At 46.4% G+C, this 21,458-nt stretch overlaps 1 long non-coding RNA gene across 1 annotated transcript; it reads right to left on the reverse strand.

Annotated features, from left to right (window-relative positions):
• Window positions 1–4,255: 4,255 nt before the first annotated feature.
• On the reverse strand, window positions 4,256–5,736 carry LOC109273804 (uncharacterized). The gene is made up of 2 exons (XR_002083274.2): window positions 5,083–5,736; window positions 4,256–4,978 (listed from the first exon to the last, which is right to left on the reverse strand). It is a non-coding gene; the product is annotated as an uncharacterized LOC109273804 (long non-coding RNA).
• Between the last annotated feature and the right edge of the window lie 15,722 nt (window positions 5,737–21,458).

Genomic DNA, 21,458 nt, shown 5'->3' on the forward strand with positions numbered 1-21,458 from the left:
TCTTCTGCAGGCTTATTAGTGGAAAGAAAACCTTCCCCCCGCCCCCTGTCAATCGCTTTGAGCCCAACTTGACATATTTCACTTTCAAACATTTCACTTCCCTTTGTACCACCACTTACAATTTACAAATGATGGTCTCGATTCAAAAATAGTCCAAGTTGGATAATAGTGTTAACACATTGCACTAATTCCATGCCCGTGGCATGGTAGTGTGCGATTTATTCTGGTCTTGCAGATCGCTATTTACCCTCTGTTGTATTTGCAGATACACATTTAGTAGTAAATGCTAATTGGAAATGTCAGGATTTTTCAATCTAATTAGTATAATTGCTTACACAAGAGGAGCAGAAGTCTTTACATTTTTGATGTAAATCCATTTTCAGTGATTGCCAAAAAGGCTAGTGTTGCTTCTGTTTCCTAGGTTACCGGTGAGAGTCGTGCTTGTCAAGCCTCTGAGTCTCTTGACATACGAAAGCATTTGCAGAGATGAAACTCTGAGGAAGATGCCAGGCGCTTGTCAAAGACCCCCCCCCCTTTTTTTCTCTTGTCTCATATGCTCCAAAAAGAATTTGTAAACTTGGACTTCAGATTTTTCTGCTCTAATTGTGAATCCAGTCATGTGTGAGTCAACCCCTGCTTAAACTGTGTTTTAACTCGGAGAGATTTTAAATCTGTCAGAAAGACACAGCTCAGTGTCCGCCGATCTCCATGTAGCAAGCACGCTGTGGTAGGAAAGATGGACATCACAGGTGTGTGTTATTTCTGGGGCTGCGGAAAAACCGAGTTGGCGGTGTGAAAGTCAAGCTGTCTTTTGAGAACTTCATTTCCAAATCGCCAGTAACGTGACAGAAGTTCACTCGGAGAATTTTTTCTGCAAATAGTGTAGTTTTAGGAACAAACCTACAGAACCCGGTTCGGCTACATTTTTTTCTTCCCGAGCACCGTGACCTGACACCGTGGATGACAAAAAGGACACGACAAATAATAGCCCCTACTAATATTTCATCAGTCTGACCCGTGAAGACATTAACTAAAAGCAAAAGAAGAAGACAGGTATTTGATGAGTTTTCGGGCTAGAGAGGCTTTGGCTGGCGCCGTTGTTCCCGCCCCGGGGAGAGGCCCCCGCGTCCTGTCGTGTGGCCAAAGTGGAACGCACTCCCTTGTGGTCAGGCAGCGCTGGGACCTGCCAGAAGTCTCTGTGACAGTCTCCGTTCCTGAGCAGAAGCTCAAAATATGGTTTGTTGGGTTTGTCTTGACTTGTTGCTCTTGTGAAAGAAAGTCTCTTCCCCATGAGAATTGTGTGTTCCGGGTAAAGGATGCTTCCACCTGGGTTCTAGGAGGAGAAGGCTCAGGGACAGAGCGGCAACCTTGGCAGAGCTGAGAACCACACGTGATCCCGGGGAGCCTTGCAGGTGATTTGGGACAAGCCTCTGAGGTTGGGGGGTGGTTTTGAGCCTGGCAAAGTAGGCTGTTCTTGCCCAGAAGTCTTCAGAGACCCCCTCCCACCTCTGCTGCTGTCCAACCTGCATGGACTTACTCACCACTTACTCTCAAGCCATGCTTTTGCTTTTAAAAAAAAAATTTTTTTAACGTTTATTTTTGAGACAAAGAGAGACAAAGCATGAACGGGGGAGGGTCAGAGAGAGGGAGACACAGAATCTGAAACAGGCTCCAGGCTCTCAGCTGTCAGCACAGAGCCCGACGTGGGGCTCGAACTCAGGACCGCGAGATCATGACCTGAGCCGAAGTCAGCCGCTTAACCGACTGAGCCACCCAGGCGCCCCATACTTTTGCTTTTTAATGCTTTATAATCTTCTGCTTTGAATCCTTCCCATGATCAAATCTTAGCTCAGACGTCCCTTTCTTAGCCAAGGTCCCTGCCTGTTTATAGGTAAGACGACCATGAAGTCGATTAGGATTCGGGGACCGGGGTCGGTGTCCAGGTCTGTCCTGGGACTCCTTGCTAGTCAGCATCTTTATCTCCAGACTGTGCAAAGTGGAGCTGGATCCTCGGTTTATTTTCCACTCATGAGTCTTTCCAACTCTTCCTTCCTGAACCTCACGTTTAACACAGTCATCTTAGAAAAGCAAACTCCAATGAGACAATTCCATTTCTTTCATCATTCCTATTTTGCCAGGCTAGTCATGAAGGAAAGCTCCGAACTCCTTGGCCGTAGGAGCGTTTCCCTACTGGTCTGCTCCCTTTGCAAGTACAGTGCACCTACTGGGTGCCACTGTTGCTGCAATGAGCCGACGAAACTCAAACGCTCCACGAACGTCTGAACTGGGACAGGCTCCTCGGACTCGCTTTCCACTCTGCTTCCCGCGGAGCTGACAAGACAGCCATGAGCAACCTGTTCTCAAAAGCGGTCGGTCTTAACTGCCTGGAAAGAGAGGGAAATGCTATCCCAGGGCTGGGGGGCACCTCCAAGCCCGAAAACCCCACTGAGCGTGTGTCAGGGGAGAAAATAAAGTGAGGAAGGGTAAATCCAGCTTGGGAGGTGAGGTTCACGACTTGGCTAGAGACCCGTGTCGAACTTGTAATCATAATGCCATCAGCAGGATCTGGCCGTGGTTTCATTCAACTTGTAGTCCCTGACCACGATTCAACCACTGGTCAACATACTAAGAGAAGCGGTCACTAACTAGCTGGCTTGTCGTTGGGTAAACTTTGCTTCTCTGAACTTGGCCTCCCTCTGCGTGTCTCGACTCACAGATAGTTACAGGTCACGTGGTCTGGCACATACCCATTGCTGCTTTCTGCCAAAAGTTCATCATTTGAGGAACGATCGCATGTGGCAGGTTTGGGTGGCTGCTTTTATTTCCACCATTTTCAAGTGCACTTGCAAGGTTTTCATACCGTAATGTTTTGGCATAGGTAGCACGGAACAACTCCGTGAAATGAGGTCTTTCATCTGAGGAGCCAAGCGCAAGACGACAGGGAGGCAGGGGCTGTTCGCGCGGCCCTACAGAGTGAAGCCGCACAAACACAAGTTTGGAGAAGCAGCTCTGTGTCAACCTGCCAGCAGCCATGCCCAGTGGGGGAAGCTCGGCGGGTGGGGGGGGGGGGGTAGAGGGGAGATGGGACGGGATGTCACGGGACTGCTGTTGGAGCAGGATGATGCGGACAACTGGAAAAGTCACTAATAACCAGATGGAAAGACAAAGCTAGGGAAGGGTGTACAGGGGTCACCTGCCGGTCTCAGCGGCTGACGGGGGAACAGGGTCTAGGTCACATGGAGGATGAGGTCAAGACCAGTGGGAAGACACTCACCTACAGCCACCTGTCCTTCTGTGAAAAGACAAATGGACTGTGAAGAAGCATCAGAGAGCACCAGGACTTCACGTTCTCGGAAACCACTTGACTTAGATTCGTCTCAAACGCTTCCGATTCACCGGACGCAAGGCAGTAAAGCTGAAAGACATCTGGAAGCGGTGTGATGCGACAGTGTGTCCCCCCCGGGTGCGAGGGTTGGGTGGGGATGGGGGACAGAGCCCTGTGGGTGAGGCGGCTGTAGACCAGGAGCCAGGCTCCGGAAGGAGCTTCTCCTGCAGCTCGCTGGGGCCAGAGGCGGTTCTACCTGGGAGTATTTGTGACATGTGCTATGTCTGAATTCTGCAATTTGCCTTCCAGAAACGTTTAGGTCACTTCTTGGCCAGAAATTGAAAGGACACTGTTCACAAAGAATGGATCACGGTATGCCCGCACCTGAAATTCTGCACTGTCGGAAGCTGATGAGGAGTTTCCAGCCAACCCTGGTTCATGCCGGCAGGGCCGTGGATACGCCTGGAAGCCTCCAGAACAAAGGTGGTAAACAAATCGTGCGTTAAAGGGTCACTTTCAGGAAGCACGTGGAAAAGCTCAGAAGGTGTTTTTGGTGATAGAAAGAGTGGGTTTTCGTCCCTGCCCAGAACTATACACACGAGGCCGATCCCTGAAGCAGCAGGTCTCCTGAGAGGCCTGGCGTGAAATGCCAGCCTGATAATTGTCACCATGAGTCACTCGGTTCACGGTATCTTTCAGGTCCAGTTGGCAAATGTGCTTGGGAGGAACGATCTTCGATTGAGGTACACAAATTAGCATTTCTTCTCCTTCTACAGAAGGAGGGAGACAGGTCTGACACACGAGACAAGTGGAAGAATGTGTTGAAAAGAGGGATGACTCGCTTTGTCTTCAAATACACAGATTTTTTTTTTTCCTGGCTTTTCGAGACCCCGGGGATGAATGTGCAAGAGGTACTCACATCAACACTGGTTTTGCATGAATTGTACTTGTATTTAAAATCCGATCACCTTTAAAACTAAGTGGGGGGAGTCAGCCTACAAATAACACATAGCACAGCGGTGCTCTGGGCAGAAGTTGGGCACACCCAAGCGTGAGAATATAATCTGTCTTTCTTGCATTTCTGCAGAGCAGAACGGCCTCTGACTGTTCAGACCCCTTCTGAAGAGTGCTTCTCTACCTTCCTTCGCAAAGCGTTTTGGCAGGTTTGAGTTTCTGGCTGAGTGGTTCTGCTACTGTGCTTCCCATTCAGGATTTTCTATCAAGTTCTACTGTCTTGCTCATCAGAACCAGGATATTTTGTGAGACTTGTATTTGTCACTTCACGTTTTAGAAGTTCAGAAAGGGTAGCAGGTGAATAGATCTTTTTCTAAAGAAAAGAATATTAGATTTTGGGGGGGGGGTTTCATCACTGATAAAAGCATGGAGGAAGTTTCTCTCTTTTTTTTTTTTAGAGTTGAAAATCGATTTCTCATGCCATTTACCTAAAATACCATATAGGGTTATGGGATGACAAAGCATCTGTCAAAGCGCAGCACTTATGTAAATAATAGGAGGAAATCTGGGAGTGAGATGTGTCTGCTTGGAGTTTCGCTGGAACGTATGGCTCTTGTGCGGGGCGCCCGGCTTCACGCCCCCGGCTTCATTTCACTTGAGCCACATCCATCTGACAGCCTCTCCTGGCCCCTCACGCTGCTGAGAAATAAAATTCCATTTCACATTCACAGCGTCCATCACTCCATCAAGTAAAGCAAATACCATGGCCTTTGTAAGAACTTAACGCACAGACTTTTATGGACCTGGGTCACATCGTGTTTCCTACAACCTCCCGTCAGGGACCTGGTCTCCAGTGATTAGGCTGTGACACGTATTTAATCCTGCCCCCGGCACCAGCGACACACAGGAGAGACTCAGTATTTCAGCTTCCTCAAGGAGAACACAAACACAAGAACAACAAGGGAAACCATTTAAATCATTTAGAAGAAAGGTACTTCAGGGCTTTAAAACTACTAGTCGCAGAACTGTATTACTGTTAAAGAATAATGAACATTTAAGACTTCGTATAAAGCCACGGTAATCGAGACAGGGTGGTATTTATGAAAGGACAAACATAATACTGGAACAGAATAGACCCTCATAAATACAGGTGACTAGTCTTTGACAAAAAAGCAAAGGCAATACATCAGAGCACAGTCTTTTCAACAAAGGGCACAGGAACAACTGGGTGTCCACATGCAAAGAAATGAGTCTAGACCTGGACCTTCCAGCCTTCACGAGAATTAACTCAAGATGGATGGCAGACCCAAATGTAAAATGCAAAACTATAAAACTCCTGGAATGTAGAAGGAAGTCCAGAGGACCCCAGCTTGGATGATGACATTTTAGATCCAACACCAAAGGTGCAATCCATGAGAGAGAATGGACAGGCTGGACATCATTAAAATGAAAACCTTCTGTTCTGCCAAAGACACTGTCGAGAGAATGAGACAAGACACAGACTAGGAGAAAATATTTGCACAAGACACGTCTGGTAAAGGACTGCCATCCAAATACACACACACACAGACTTACAACTCAACCGTGAGAACACAAACAACCAGATTAACAAATGTGCCAAAGACCTAAAGGACACCCCACCAAAGACGACATTCACGTGGCAAGTAAGCACGTGAAAAGACGCTCTCCATACATGTCGTCAGGGAAATGCAAAATAAAATGACTGATATCACCACACACGTATGACGATGTCCCAAGTCTGGGAAACTAAAACCACCACGTGCTGATGAGGATGTGAAGCAACAAGGATGCTCAGAGCCGGTGGGAACACAAGATGGCACACACCTGGGAACAGTTTGGTGGTTTCTCGCGAGACATACTCTTGGCATACGGTCTGGCAATCACTCCCCTTAGTGTGCACGAAAGGAGCTCTACACTTACGTGCACACAAACACCTGCACGGGGATTTTACGGCAGCTTTACTCATAACTGCCAAAATTTGGATGCAACCGAGAGGTCTTTCAGCAGGTGATGGATAAGTGAACTGTGGTCCATCCAATGATTATTCAAAAAGGAGTGAGCTCTCAAGCCGAGACATGGAGGAAGCTTAAATACTTATTACTAAGTGAAAGAGTCCAACCTGAAAAGACTCCATACTGTAGGATTCCTACCACAGGACATCCTGGGAAAGACAACTTTGGAGACAATAAAAAGTCAAAAGATCAGTGACTCTCAAGGCAGTGACACTGCTGTGTGTGATCTTGTAACAATGGATACTGTCATTAGACACTTGTCCAAACCCATAGAATGTACAGCAGGCGTGAGCTCTAATGTCAACTATGGACTTTGGGTGATAATGACGTGACATTGTAGGTTCATGGATTGTAACAAATGTATCCTCAGGTGGGGGAGGTTGACGGGGCGGTGGGGGGGGGGGTTTGCTGGGGTTATATGGGAAATATTTGTATCTGCCTCTCAGTTTTGCTGTGAACCTAAAACTGCTCTAAAAATTGTTTATTATTTTCTAATTGCAACCACTTAAGGTCCTGGTCTAGACTTTCACTGGACAATGGATCTCCATCCCACATAGATGCTGTCTCTCTTGAACAGGGGTTTCCAACCTGGAGACCATGGTTTTCATTTCCAGGTGAGGCTGACACGATGAATCAGATTTTGGAACCTCACCTCACAGAACAATGGGAAAGAAACTGGAGATGCACCAGGAACTGGCAGAACTTATCTTTGAAAAATCATGCCTTTCGGGTTTTCATCACCGGTCAGACTACATCAGGCCTGCTACTGGGGAAAGGATCAGCGGACACTGTCCTGAGTTTTTTCCAAAGCACTTTTGCTGGAGTTTCAGAGTAGTGCAGATGTGTGCCTCTGGGGTCCTTCCTCAGACCCTGCTTCAATCAGCTGAAACGCTGTGGCGATGAGACACAAGGTTTACTACCTCGGACACGGTACGTGTTGGTATGTAAAATAGTGAGCGATGGATTTTCTGACCTTACAATTGCTGTCCTGTCATGGCATTGAGAATAACAGTACAGAGGGTGAAGGCTCAGTGGGTGTGTGAGTGGCTCTTCAAAAATTAGAAGAATAAGAACTTTTATAGAAGTTGTGACTATGATAAAAGTCAGAGTTTGTAGGGGTACCTGGGTGGCTTGGTTGAGCGGCCGACTTCGGCTCAGGTCAGGCTCTCGCGGTTCGTGGGTTCGAGCCCTGCGTCGGGCTCTGTGCTGACAGCTCAGAGACTGGAGCCTGGAGCCTGCTTCGGATTCTGTGTCTCCCTCTCTCTCTGCCCCTCCCCTGCTCGTGCTGTCTCTCCTCTCTCAAAATAAACATTAAAAAAAATTCATTAAAGTCAGTTTGTAAATTGGAAGAGAAAAATCAGACTGAAATGCAGACATGTAGAGACTGTAGGTGATTTTAAATTTATATTTCTACTTTTATATTTAGCGTTATATATATATTTTTTTATTTCCTAAAATGACCATGCTTTTTTATCGGGGAAAAAAAAACTTCATTGTATATAAATTACCTTTATATACAGTGTTGTTACACATGATATTCTTTAAATATGTTTTCATTTTGCTAAAATGTATAAAGACACGTTATAAATAGCACACAGGTATAACCATACAAACATGCTGATAAAGTACTTATAAGTACAGGAATTGTTGGCGTAAGCTGAACATCGAATGTTATTAGCATACGCCCTTTCCCTGAACATAATCACCCTGATGTGTACGTGAATCCAATAGAATCAAGATTAGAGTTTTAATAAATTACATTAATAAACTCTGTCAAAATTACACAGGTCTTCTTTTAGCTTTATATTAATTTTTTTTTAATGGAAATGCTTTCTAAAGCATTTCTCACATCAGGCTGGTTTTATAATTTTGGGACTCTGGGTATAAAGCGGAGGACTGGGATTATAAGCTTGGATATACTTATTCTTACCCACCTGCGTGTGTTACTGGAATCCGACATCCAGATCAGCACAACAGCAGCACCTCTACACCACAGACCCAGGTTGGAACAGTCCTCCTTGAGTAAAACCAAAAAGATGCCCAGTTTGCGTGTGGCCTCCAGCAAAAGGAGATCTTAAGGTAAGCGACACGCGACCTCTAGGACTAAGGTTTATGAAAAGGAACTGGCAAAGATCAGTGGGGGCACAAGTCATGGAGAGCCAGGAGGGGGCAAAACCAGGCACCAGCTGGTTGGTGGTGAAGAGTCCTGAAGAGGGTCACACGAACCCTCACGAATTCCCATTTTACACTGCCACTTAGAGAAAGCTCAGGAAAGATGGAAAAACAGAAGTACAGTTCGTCAGGGAACTGACCCGACGTAAATATTATAACCCACGCCATTTTGACTCTAATTACCCAGGAGCTTTGGAATCGGCACAGGGAAGAAATGTCAGCCCCGCTCTCTCCTCCTGCCCCATTCCGAGGGGGGCTGCTGGGGAGGGCCATCTGGGGGGGGCTTCGTTCCTGGGCCTCTGCAGTCAGGTGGGGCCGAGTGACAGAGAGGGGCTTGTGCATGGTGGACACGGGGATATACACCAGTGTGGGTGGGCCACCAGACCCCAGCGTTCCCTCATCTCCCACCCCTGGCTGGGCATGAACACTGGGCTGGAAAGGTGAAGGAACAGCCACCAGCCTGGGCCTGAGTTATTCCGCGATCAGGTACCACTTGCCCAAAGTCGTTAACAGGCCCAGATTAACGTCAGAGGCACTTAGGGCACCCGGGGGCTCAGACAGGTTGAGCATCTGACTTCAGCTCAGGTCACAATCTCGCAGTTCATGAGTTCAAGTCCCGCATCAGGCTCTGTGCTGACAGCTCGGAGCCTGGAGCCTGCTTCGGATTCTCTCTCTACTCCTCCTCTGCTCAGGTTCTCTCTCAAAGATAAACATTTAAAAAAAAAGCATCGGAGGCACTTACAAGGTTCACGACAACATCCAGAATTCAGTCATGTAAAAACGGGAAGTAGAGTGCTGACACAGAAAGACGCTGAGGGACACGGCGTTGATGTCAGCCAGAGGCGTAAGGCACTGGTTCAAGATCGGTGTTGCACCGTGGCCAAAGCATTTGGTGAGTCTGCGCAACCAGAGGCTGGCCAGGCCCAAAACTCTCAGGAAGAGACCAGAAAACAACCGCATCAGCATGTGGCAGTTGGTGCTGGCTGCATTCAGTCTGGGTTAGAAAAATCAAATGAATTCAAACACGAATCAGCAGCTTCCCATCAGAAGTGAAGAAAACAGGGAGACCAAACGCTGGGGGCCCTGCAGGTTGGAAAAGGTGGTTGCTTTGAGGACCCAAGTGAAAGGGCAAAGTGAGAAAAGTTTCCAGTGACCCCTCGTGGGCTACGCCAGGCGGCTGAGATCAGACAGAAGGCATAGCTGCCTCACCTGCTTGCCCCCTACCTCCCAGCCTCCTCCGCAGCGGGGTGGCTGTGGGATTCAGTTCCTCCACTGGAAGGTAGACGGGTGGGTGCCAGCACCCCCAGACCGGAGCCAGCATGCTTTCATCCCACCCTCTGCTGCCGGAATGTCAACACCCAGTGTGGTCTGAGAAGGCAGAAGTGCCTCTGTCATTCTGGGTCCCTGAGTGTCTGTGTGGAGCAGAGACCCACCCCCGTCAGCCAGACTCCCATCTACTCGGCGTTAACTCTGATCGTGTCAAGCCAGTAAATCAACTAACACTCAAATTCCCAAGACTAATGACACGGATTTCTTTCACAAAGGTTTTTAAATTATAAAAACGGACAAGCAACATTGAGTTCACCCGTGTGCTGTTTAAATACGCATATGTCCGGGAGATCGCTGAACGCTTCATGCCAGCAGGGGGATACCATTTATTTACAATTGCTGGGACTAATTCTTGTTTTGTGCTATTTTCTAAATTGTGAATCAAGCCATTTCAGAGTAACTTCCGCAATGACAATTTGTATTCAGTAAATACCGTTATTTAAAATAAAGATCCAGGGCGCCTGGGTGGCTCAGTCGCTTAACCGTCCGACTTTGGCTCAGGTCGTGATCTCAGAGTCTGTGAGTTTGAGCCCCATGTCGCGCTCTGTGCTGACAGCTCAGAGCCTGGAGCCTGCTTCGGATTCCTTGTCTCCCTCTCTCTCTGCCCCTCCCCCACTCACACTCTATCAAAAAATAAACATTAAAAAATTTTTTAAAATGAAGATCCTCCTAGAGGACACAAAATGCCACCCATACGTATTTTTGTCTTTGTTCATTCTGCCACAGGTGAACCACTGTCTCCACAAGTTAACCAATCAGCAAAGTCCACGAAGTCCCACCATTTTGTTTCCTCACCTGCTTTTCATGCCTTGGTTCCTTCAGATCCTCGTATTATCGCTATTTTATTTTTTTCACCATAAGCACACTCTTCCATCCCCATCACCTATTTCCCCATCCCTTCACCCACCTATCCTCTGGTGACCATTAGTCTGTTCTCTAGAGTTAAGAGTGTTTCTTGGTTTGCCTCTTTTTCCCAACGTTCGTTTTCTTAAATTCCACATTTAATAAATCATATGGTATTTTTCTTGGACTTAATTCACTTAGCACTACGCTCTCTAGCTCCATCTGTGTAGATGCAAAGAGCAAGATTTCATTTTTATGGCTGAATAATATTCCTGTATGTGTACAGGTTTCATTTTATTATAGATAATGCCACAGAAAACACAGGGCGCATGTATCTCTTTAGTGCACAAGGGCTCGTTTCTCTCCACATTCATGCCAACACCTGTTTTCTGTTTCTTCTAGCCATTCTGACAGGTGTGAGGTGATATCTCATTGTGGTTTTGATTTGCATTTCCCTGATGATGAGTGGTGTGGAGCATCTTTTTGTGTGTCTGTTGGCCATCCATAGGTCTTTGGAGAAATGCCTGTTCATGTCTTCTGCCCATTTTCAAACTGGGTTGGTTTTTGGGTGTTGAGTCAGTTCTTTATAGATTTTGGACAGTAGCTCTTTATTGTACATGTCATTTACAAATATCTTCTCCCATTCAGTAGGTTGCCTTTTAGTTCATAATATTTCAATAGTTACTTTTCGGTCTACACTACATAAAAGGTGAAGAACAACAGAGATGGATGAGAGCAAGTCATGGTGTGAAGGCATCCTAGATGAAGAGAACAAAGTCTGTCTGGAATCTGTAAAGCACCCTTGGTGAAATGGCTGCTTCAGCTAAGTCTTAGTCATTGGTTTCATTCTGGAGGGTGACGGCATTATCTAGTCATTAACTTACAAACTTTTTTTAATCTTTATTTTTGAGAGAGAGGGAGGGAGGGAATGCAAGCAGGGAAAAAATGGAGAGAGACGGGAGAGAGAGAGGGAGACACAGGACCCAAAGCAGGCTCTGAGCTGTCAGCACAGGGCCTGATGCAGGGCTCAAGCTCATGAACCAGGAGATCATGACCTGAGCCGAAGTCAGACGCTCAACTGAATGAGCCACCCAGGTGCCCCTATATGCGTACATTTTAAAGCAGAAGAGTAGACTTGGTGGCCTAAGAATCCTCCTGGCAACAGATGAGGCACCTAGCAAATGTGGTTGGTGGGACAGGACTGCTGGGCTTGTTGGTTTTGGGGGGAGGGTTGCCACCAGAGTGTAATGGATTTGCTTCGAGAGGGGCTACCCTGTCCCTGCTACATTCAAACCCCGTCTGTCATCTCCTCGCCTTGCCCTCATGGCACCAGACCATCACAATGTTCTTTGCTGCTCATTCAAGCACATCAGAAATGCTGTGAAAGCAGGGCCTGGAAAGTGAGAAATCTGTCTGCCAGTGGGAAGGAGAAACAGAAACCGTTTTCTGGAGACGGAACCCAGGCTCAGTCAGGAAGGGGAATCGGGGAGAAGGGCACAGCACAGACACAGACCAAGGCCAAGCCGCGTCCGGAATGCACTTTTGGGTTCAGCCTTCGTGTCTTTTGCATTGGAATCCATTTGCTCCCAGTTTACAAGGCAATTTGGGCACCTGTCCCCTTGTTAGGGGAGGGCAATACCATCTGCTCAGACGCTTTGAGAATTCTCGCTGTTGTGTACCATGTACAAAACCCCCACAGCGGCAGAGTGGATGTCTGGTTTCAGACAGAGGACACCTTCCACGGTGGACACCTGATTCTAATCCCAGCCACCCCCACGTGTCTCCTGGAACATGGCAACGTCACCGGACTTCCCTGTCTGGGGTCATGGCTGCTCTGGGTCCCCCACCTATGCAGCAGCAGGAGCTCCTACAGACAGAATTACTCAGTGGGACTCACACTCCACACCATCCGACAGCTTCACAGCTCAGGACGAGGCAAATATTCCCACCGTCGGCACCATCAGGATGCAGACCCCGCCCCACCACCACCCATGGTTTCTTCAGCCCTTTGCCACTCATTTGCTTGAACTTGACCTGGGTCCCATTTCCTTACCTCAGGGATGGGCTCACTCCTCCCCCTACGGTGAGTGCCTCCCTCTCGGGTTCCCACACCTGTGCTCTAGGCACCACACTGGACAAGCTGCCGACTTCTCCCTGAGGTGGCCACCTCACTCCTGTCATCCGCTACAGACTGTGCTTGGTTTTCCTCTGCCACACTGACTGCTTTCCTGACCGAGCGCAGGCAGACCAGTCTGTCGATCGTTCACCCCAATGATGAAAACTACATCCCTATAAGCGCAGACACATTCTTCTCTTTACTGCATTCTCAGCACCTACAACCAGGTCTGGCAAACGATGTTATTTGTCAAAGATTATGAAGAAATGCCTGTTCCACAGATTCAGGACAGGGAATTTTTTAGAAAGTATGGAACACGCTTACTGGCCAACAGAATGGAAAGTAGCCTGAATTATATCAACAGGTGAAAAACGTATGCTGCATTAGAAAGAATCGTCTTCAAACTATCCAGGAAGGGCAGACTGGCCTCGAGATTCCTCAGGGACTCCGAACAGCCAGCAGGATTAGGCTCCACTCACACTCTCAACGACATGTACCTTCCAGCCTCGCTGAGTCCCGTCAACTCTCCGAAGGAACTAAAAGGTGGTGTGTTAATGCTGTGACAGTGGTGGTCTGGGTGCCATCAGAGCAGAATTACAAGAGTTGAAGGCTGATTCTGTTCATGGTAGCAGAGGGAATCCTCAGAAAAGGGGGGAGGTGCTATGCATCTTCCCGCCGGGGTTTTTGGTTAGGGGCACCGGCCTCGGTGCCAGCTCACAGGAGGGGGGCCCCTCAGGTCAGCAGGGTGGGTGGGCTGGCCTCTGGCAAGGGCGGGTTAGGGGTCCGCTCCTGGAACCACATGTGTGGCTCCATCACGGACCCAGAAGAAATGAATGAGCAGACGTGGAACGGCTGGGAAAGTGGGTGATGGGCTTGAGAGGTGGTTTTGGTGCAGGCGTTCGTAACGGACCACAGGTGGTGGCCTCCATGGACCGGTTCTCGCGACTCTGCCCTGGGCTCACAGGGCCTGCAGACGACACCTGCTCCCTGTGTCCTCACCTGTGTGCTCTTCTAAGAGGCTCTTGGTCCTCTTCCTCCTCTTTGGAGGGCACGATCTACAGGATCCGTTCCCCCCATGACCTTTGACACCTCCTCACAGGCCCAGTGTCCAAACACAGCAACCCAGGGGAGGGCCTTCTGCACAGGAACATGGGGGCACACTCGGTCCATAGGAGGCACGTGGTCCCAACAGCGTGGAGAATGGCCTCTAGGGAAAGATACACGTGAAGGGAGAGCCCTGGCCGGAGTCCGTAGGAAGGAGTGACTGACTTGGGCTTCTGAGGTCCCGTCCCCTTCAGACGCTGCACCATGGGCTTGTGTCACTCAGCAACACCAACTGTGCTGACTTGTGGCCTTTTTCTTTTTTCACGAAAGAGATTACCAAGGTTTTACATAGCCTTTCATTGTGACCAACGGTCTGGAAAAAACTTTCCATGCACACCCGTCTTCCTTCCCCATCTCGTAAGTTTTATGACCTCCTGATCACCTTCTAGGCCTCCTTCTGTCTTGTCTTCAGTCCCTGTTCACACCCTCTCCCCCAGACATACCTCTCCCACCTCATCGGGGTCCTCTGTCAAACCAGGCACACAACGAAGACGGGACTTTGTAGAAATGGACTGGCCCGGGAGAGCAGACACCTCACTTCTGAGAATCGCAGACGGTGGACACAAAGCTTTGGTTACTCGTCATGTAAAGACCAAACCCAAAACCCACGTTCATTACAGTTGCTGATTTTCACAGCCAATTTACTCGCATTCATTCTTTCGACTTCCTCCTATGCAGAATTCAAACTCCAAACTTACTAAGAGCAGTTTAACTTTTATAGATGACCATACAGCCCATCCTATCAGAACAGTGATCACTTGAGCATCAATGGCTTTTGGTAAGCCAACGCAAGTGCCCGGTAAAAGTTATAGGTTTCTTCTGATATATAAAAATTTTTGCCCCTCATGTAAATGCTTCACCTATTTTGGGAAAGATAATGTTGATACTATCAAATGCACACTGTGCTCCCAACCTGCCCCTTATAAAATGAAGGACGCATCAAAATTCAAGGAAAATGGAAGCTAAAGGCCTTATAATTTGGGGAAAAAAACCAAAAGTTGAGTGTAAACCTTATATTGGTAAAGTTTTAAGTGTGCAGAATAGTACATAAAGCATTCAAATATTTTTTAAACCCTAGAGAAAAATAGTACATATATAACTTAAAATCTGCCAAATCTCAGGGCTTTAAAAGGAAAAATTATACGATATAGTAAAAAAAAAAAAAAAAAAAAAAAATCACAATGGATCTTCTGGTGGGGGGACTCAGTGGGAGCTCTATGCGGAGGTGGGGATCCCAGATGTTACACACGTGTCCATTAGTCAAACATGTACCGTTAAGACTTGGGCATTATGATGTATGTACATTTCATGTCAAAGGTTACAAAATACAACCCTCGTCATCGTCTTCATCAATGAGGGGTGGGCAGCAGAGCCATTAGAAGCTCGCAGAATGTGAGGGATCGTGGAGACTGAGTGATGCAGATTTTCTGCCTGCATTTGTTTAAAATTTCCCATAATAATTTTTTGAACTGTCAAAGCTCTGGTAGGAGGAAGATTTTCAAGGTTTTGCAATAATTGAAGAGGTCATAAAAATGTGCATTAGAAAAACATAGTAGGTGGATTTGATAAATAAGTGAACAGGGAGAGAAAATCTGGGAAATAGGTTTAGAGCAACACACAGTAAAGTACATATTTTCACTGTGTGACAAGTTCCTGTGAATTAAAACACACACCGAACCCTCACTCAGAAGGAGGCGCAAAAAATTAACGGACTTCACACGATAGAAACATACTGGTAAACAAACATCGATAGACCCCTGCAAATAAGCAAATACCTGTAAATTAAAATTTTCCATCTATTTTGTGAAATTTGTTAAAAAGCTTAATACTTGGTGCTGGTAGTGATGGAATAAAATGAGCATAATTTTGAGATGAAGATTCACAAAGTTTTGGAAGGAAGATGGGGATTTTGTTTTGTAAATATCAAAAGTCCTAAATACATGAAACATTTTTACCCGATAATTCGAATGCTGGGAAATTAGTCTTAGAAAATAAAGCTTTTAGCCTAATTGTGGTTCCATCAACATGTTAAGATATTTAACTACAATTTTTTTTATTTTTTATTTTTATTTTTTTTAATTTTTATTTTTTTAACATTTATTTATTTTTGAGACAGAGAGAGACAGAGCATGAACGGGGAGGGTCAGAGAGAGGGAGACACAGAATCTGAAACAGGCTCCAGGCTCTGAGCTGTCTGCACAGAGCTGGACGCGGGGCTCGAACTCACGGACCGCGAGATCATGACCTGAGCCGAAATCGGCCGCTTAACCGACTGAGCCACCCAGGCGCCCCTATTTAACTACAATTTGGTGTTAAACTCTGGTGCAGACACACTGACAGAACATGATGTAACCATCAAAAAGACTCTAATAAAATCCAGTCACAACGTGAAGCGTACTTAATCCCCAACAGTTTCAAAAGTTGAAGAAATGGGACTCCACTCACAAGAAAGGAACAGAGTAGGAGACGGAGGGAGCAAATGACCAGATGGGCTCAGTGGCCAGGGAGTCCCCAACAGAGGGCATCCGAGGAGAGAAACAAGACACCAGTGGGACCACACTATGGAGTCTTGAAAATCTCCATAAGAGGAGCACCTTTGATCAAGACACTGTACTGATCTGGCACATCCTTGACTTGTCGGAAGCCTGAAAAGCAATAATGGTTCTAGGAAAGAATTCTCCAAGACATGCTACTTCTAATTTCCATTCACTTAGGGCACCAGCTTACCAGTTGTTTACTGATACCCAAAACATTCTTTAACTGGGGACTTCATGAAAAACCCCAAGAAGTGTTAAAAATGACTGGCCCCAAACTTTAAATACCTATGAGGCTACAGTGAAGATTACTTTGCTAACAATTAAAATCCTTAAAATCTACAACAGCCATCAAGGTGTTTTTTTTTTTTTTTTTTTTTAAGATTTTAAGGTAATCTCTACATCTGACATGGGGCTCAAGCCCACAATCCGTATACTGAGTTGCACTTTCCACTTACTGAGCCAGCCAGACGCCCCTATCGATATTCAGTCCTTTCTGATGCGGGTCTTGGTTACTAATATTGTAGATAAAACAGAGATAATAGAATAATACGGCAGATGTACAGGCAAATGAACTAGATTATAGAATGATAATCTTTAATCTGGAATATTTCCTATGCCTGTGTTTTTCACAACACTGACATTTTTAGGTGTAACAGGCACCCGATGGAATGCAGATTTTAAGCATACAATTCAAATGAGTGTCGAAACATCATACACCCTGGTTACGGCCACCCTAAGATGCCAAGATGCCCAGCACACCTCTTCCCACCCTCCCCAGGAAATCGCTGGTTTCTACCACCATGTTTCTTCCAGCTGTTCTTCAGCCTCATATAACTGGGACCCCACGTGTGCTCTTCCGTATCTGACTTCACTCAGCAAAACATTTTGAAATCCATCTATGTCATTGCGTGTGTCATAGTGCCTTCCTTGTTCCTGCTGGGGAAGGGTTTCTCTGTACGAATAAACTGCTTCATTTATCCATGCGACTGCTCAGTGGACATCCGGGCTGTTCTCTACTCTTAATTATAAACAATAAATGCTCCTATTTGTGTTTATCACATGGGCATGCACATGCACTCGCGTCTCCACTTTTCTGATAGGTATCCAGGGATTGAAGCATCATGACGTACAGATGTGTTAAGCTTTACAAGAAACTGTGTTCCCAAGCAGTGTCCTCTCCTCCTGTCTGATGGAGGGCGTGGTGGTGGCACTAGAAGGGCACAGAGAAGCGGGCTCCCCGTGTTCTTCTCTGCGTGGCCACTTCCGGTTTGGATTCTAGGCTCTGGGAACACAGGGGTGGAGCTACGTCACCTCTGTTTGTAGGACTCTTCACGATTAAACCTAAACCTGTAACGTCGTCTCATTGTGCTCTGCTCTGGCATTTCCTGCCAAATGGCAAAAGTTCTCCCCCCATGTCTCTAGTTAATTACGTCAACAGAGAAGAAATGTAAACAAGAAATTGGTTAACTATGGATGCAATTAAGAGTACTTTTTTAAAAAATTATTTGCATTAGATTTTTAGTGACTGTACACATTTATATAGAACACTTCTTCTAAACAATGATGTGCAGGCATACCCTGCTTTGGGTGGTACATGTCATATCGGATGCGGATTTTCTTCGGTAACACTCTGCCCTGTGACAACTATGGGGACAAGGATTGGTATTTGCATACATTTAAAATTACACATATAAAACATGCATCACTTGTATACCTTAATCCATCAGGACCCCCACATGGGCCTTCAAGAAAAAATGATTTCACCTGACTACTCATGTACTTGGGCACACATAATCTAGGGTTTGCCTAAACTGTGCTAATCCATCCATACACTCATCTCTAGAAGTTCCGGATAAGTTCCCAGAAGGCAGAGATTGATTCAATCTCCCTAGTAGGCTACTAGCTGCCTTGAACAAATCATCTCCGTATCTCTCTTGTACACTTGGATTCAATTTCCAAGAGCCTTCAGTTTAGTTATATGTCGTCCAGTTAAGGGTTACACAGAACTGCACACGTCTTCTCAAGGTGTTTTAAGTTGCTAATAACTACTTGGAAACAACAAATCCCGTCAGATAATTAGAGCATCTGTTTCTCATTGTTAGTGCCTGTTCTTTGTCTGATCTCATTAGAGTTAAGATGTTCTGTTTCTTGGTGTGCAACTAATCTTCACTTGCACCCTGGACATTTCAGGCATTGTGCTCAGAGACCCTGGGTCCTATTTAAGTCTAGAATACATGTCCTGGCTGCTTTGGGGACTATGGCTGAAAGGTCCACTTGCAAGGCTGTTCTACCATGCTGGTGCTTGTCCCTGTTCTTAGTCGCCAAACCTTTGGCAGTGTTGGTTCAACTCCAGGGTGGCCTCAGACTTCATACGCTGTCTTAAAGGACCCTGTATTGTCCTAATATTCCTCCCATTCGGGGGGGGGGGGGGGGGAGCAGCTCTACTCCCCACTGCCAAGCACGCATGGGCACAGGGCTCGACTCTGCTCCCTGTGAGATAGGAGCCCACTGGGGAAGGGCGTGAGTGGGGCATTTCCCAGTGCTCAGTTGGGGTAGGCTGGGCACCACTGAAGACCCATCCTGGGGTCCTAGCAGGTCCTTTGGCTAGACAACATGGGTGTTCCTTGGGCTTTTTCACCTCTACCCACTGGGTTTCAGGGTCAAGGTACATAAGAGGCAGTGCTTCCCATGGTCAGAGGATCTAAAAAATAAAAATCCCTGTCTTTCTCACATCCCAATGCCCTTAGTCTCATTTTTACCCCACCTGTAAGAATTTTGTGACATTTGGTTTTTGAGTTTTTAGCTGTTTGGAAAAGGAGTGGAATGCATTTACTCCATCTTGCCTAGAACCGGAAATTGCCATTTTTTTTTCTGTATGTACAAACAAATCTTCAGACAGAAAGTATCAGGAATCCCAAAAGGGAAAGACAAGAGGTAGAGTGTTTTTGGGTTTAAAGCTTTTATTCCAGCCTCTGCCTCTCTCATTGCAGACAGGGGGCTTCTGGAAAGCCAGACACTTAGGGTAAACGTTCTGGACTGTTGTCTCCGCATGACGCTAAGGCAGCTCAGGGACTAGAAACAGAGAAAAGTGCCAAGAGCAGAGAGCAGACCTTTTAGCTCCAAAGTGACGTTGCATCTTTAGGAGCAGGAAAGGCAAAGAGTCCGGAATGTGGAGAACTCAGCTCATGGGCTTGGGCGTTTCACTGTGGCTTCCAAGTCCTTTGGGTTTCCTCTGGCTCTTCAGCCACAGGATGCCAGCAGTCAGGGTTCAGAGGAAGACACCCCTCAAACACAGAGAAGCACAAACGTGAAGAGGGCCCACGGACATGAACCAGCAGAGGGCTGCACCTCCTTCCCCCTCCAAGACAGGCCAGTCTCTTATTCTCCACACCTTCTAGCAGTAGGATAGTTTTAGAGAATTAACATTTACTTGGTAGTAACTGCAGATCACCTCTCGTGGCTCCTCCCTCTTCCTTGCATTACCAAGATTCCGGAACAATTTCTTCCAGGGAGCTCAGTTGAAGGTGATTGGTTCAGATTGTATTCTCCTGAAAAGGTCTTTATTTGGTCTTAACTTTTTAAGGTCCATTTTCACAGAGTATTCTAGTCCTGTAGTTTATTATTTCCAGTTTAAGAAGTCCATTCCATCGTCTTCAGTCTGCCCTCATTTCTGCATCAGTCCCTTTAAAGGGAACCACTGGGGACTTTTTCCCTCTCCATCTTTGTCTTCTGGAATGTAACCATTGTCTCTCAAGACCCAATTATATTTGGCTGAACCTATGATTTCTTAAATCTGAATTTTTCAGATTTGGAAAAATTTTGAACTTTTCTCCAAATATTGCTACTGTCCTTCTGTCTCTATTATGCTGGGAATCAGGCCACACATTTTCACACCTATACTTCCCTTGTGACCTCTGTTCCGGGGTCCCCATCTTTTCTTTGTATGATTATTGCATAAATTTGCTCCTGACCTGTAATTCCGTTTATGAATGCCCCTCCCTACAGTTTGAGGTGTTTAATAACACCTCAACTGGATTATAAGTTATTAATTACAGATCTAGAAGTTCCTTCTGGTTCCATCATCTAGATTCCAATTCTTGGGTAAAATTTTCCACCTTGCCATCTAATTCCCTAACCATATTCATTAGAGTTAAGAATTTGAGACATAGGAATAATGTGTGCTTTGCCTGGAGCCTTTTCCTAGGATGTCAGGTCACCACCACTGAGGGCTACACAAGAGTCTAAATAGAGCCCGTTGGTGGTCTTCCAGTCACAGGCATCGCAGCTCACTGGGATGCACTTAGAGATGGAATGTCTTGTGTCTGCCCATTCTCAGGGTCATGGGCTACTCTTGAAGCAGAGCCCTGAAGAGTCTCTGTGGGAGCTCGTGATTCTACTTTGCTGGGCTTAGGGTTTAGCTTCCTAGCTGTTTTCATTTCTTGGTCATTCACGCCTTAGCAGCTTAGAATATGGTGATTTCAGAAAGGAAATTCCATACAGAATGCCAGGCCTTGTATTTTGTAATCTTCTGGTCTCCAGGGTCTTGCCCCCTTAAGTCCTACTTGCCTTGACAGCTTTCTAATGCTCTCAAGTAGTTGGGGACTTTGTGCAATTTATCCAGTTACTTTGCTTGTTCTTGATGAGAAAGTAGGTCTGATAGAAGCTGTGACAGAGGTGGAAGCAGGAACAAAGTATTTTTGAGAGTGTACACATGCAAGTGTGCAGGGGAGGGACAGGGAGACCGAGAGAATCCCAAGCAGGCTACACACTGTCATCACAGAGCCCAACATGGGGCTTGATCCCACGAACTATGAGACCATAACCTGAGCAGAAACCAAGAGTCGGATGCTTAACCAACTGAGTCACCCAGGCACCCCTGCTTTGCCTTAAATATCGATTTCAATGAAGTCAGGAGTCAACTCTTGTTTATGATTAGGTCACCAGCTACGGTCTTTGATTCTACACATGGCCAAGGTCCCATGTGCTTGAACTTGCTTAATGTATACCTTTTAACAGAGAAGACTTCGTTTATTTTATTGCATTTC

This window comes from Panthera pardus, unplaced genomic scaffold, assembly GCF_024362965.1.
Source record: "Panthera pardus isolate Hobbes unplaced genomic scaffold, ASM2436296v1 HiC_scaffold_6, whole genome shotgun sequence".
Taxonomy (NCBI): Eukaryota; Metazoa; Chordata; class Mammalia; order Carnivora; family Felidae; genus Panthera; species Panthera pardus.